The sequence below is a fragment of the Pteronotus mesoamericanus genome, unplaced genomic scaffold (assembly GCF_021234165.1).
Source record: "Pteronotus mesoamericanus isolate MK-2021 breed Mesoamerican mustached bat unplaced genomic scaffold, CSHL_Meso_final scaffold_54, whole genome shotgun sequence".
In the NCBI taxonomy this organism is placed as follows: domain Eukaryota; kingdom Metazoa; phylum Chordata; class Mammalia; order Chiroptera; family Mormoopidae; genus Pteronotus; species Pteronotus mesoamericanus.
Genome location: NW_026555321.1, coordinates 74,436,019 through 74,437,144, shown reverse-complemented (window position 1 = coordinate 74,437,144; position 1,126 = coordinate 74,436,019). Strand labels below are relative to the sequence as shown.

Genomic DNA, 1,126 nt, shown 5'->3' with positions numbered 1-1,126 from the left:
GTAATTAATTCACAGTACTATACTGAATATATAATTTTATATATACATATATACATATACTATATATATATAATTGAATCAGATATGCTCTTTATTATTCCTCAGGAATAGTAACTCATCAGTCTACATATTATTTTCCTTTACTTCAGTAAATATTTAATGAGAGTATCTTTCTCCAAATTCAGTAATATATATTTGCATAAGTGTAATTGATAACATCAGTAACTGGACTCACTATCTAATCCTAAATTCATGTTTAATTCTACTTATTATATGGTATTTTCATAATGCTTCAGATATTTTAGTCAAACATTTTCCAACATTACTTGTAAAACTTAAGATGTTAATTTTAAAAGATTATAAATATTTCAGACTAATAACACTGGGCTTGCACATACTCCTGCTGTTGTGAGAGGTCCTTGGACAGCTAATGCTTCCATCTCAACCCCGCTTCTTCTGGGAAAAGCCATAACCTGGAAAGCAGCTCTAGCTGAAAAACTGCTCTTGAAATTCTGTTTATAGATTTCACTGACAGTATTGAAGTCATTAATGGCAGCTAGAAAAAGTTGTTTGTATCACATTAGTGAAGTCACAACATGTAGCTTTCAGAAGAAGCAATGTTGAGATGCTTATAAAAACTTGTTTATAAAAACTTATTTAGCTTCTTTCACCAACCCTCCTGGAATAAGTTCCATTTGAAGGGTCCATACCTAGCTATCCTAAAATGTAGATAGTTCAGGAGACTAACAGAGCATGTTTGTAAGGACAAATGACCCCTGGGGTTTTCATAGTGCTGATCACCTTCCTAATCAAGAACAACATAGCTAATACTTTTCTCTTGTGGGCTCCTCTGAAAGAACAAGCTCATACACCTGCAATGTCCCCTCCATAACCCTCACCCCAGCCCTAAGGCATCAAGCCTCTAATATTAATATGTAAAATTATCATGGGGTTTCAATAACTATTTAGATAATGGAAAATAACACTAGGTCAAGTCACTAAGAGCTTAATGTTTAAATCCTATATTTTGATATTAATGTATATTTAACAGGGACAAGAATGAAAGTGGGGAAATATGGTATCCATGAAAGACTATTCCCTCACTCCATTACCCAAAAAAAAAATG

General features: G+C 32.8%; 1 pseudogene; it reads right to left on the bottom strand.

The window, feature by feature from the left end:
* Positions 1-368: 368 nt before the first annotated feature.
* LOC129088180 (2-iminobutanoate/2-iminopropanoate deaminase-like) lies at positions 369-822 on the bottom strand (annotated as a pseudogene).
* Positions 823-1,126: the final 304 nt, after the last annotated feature.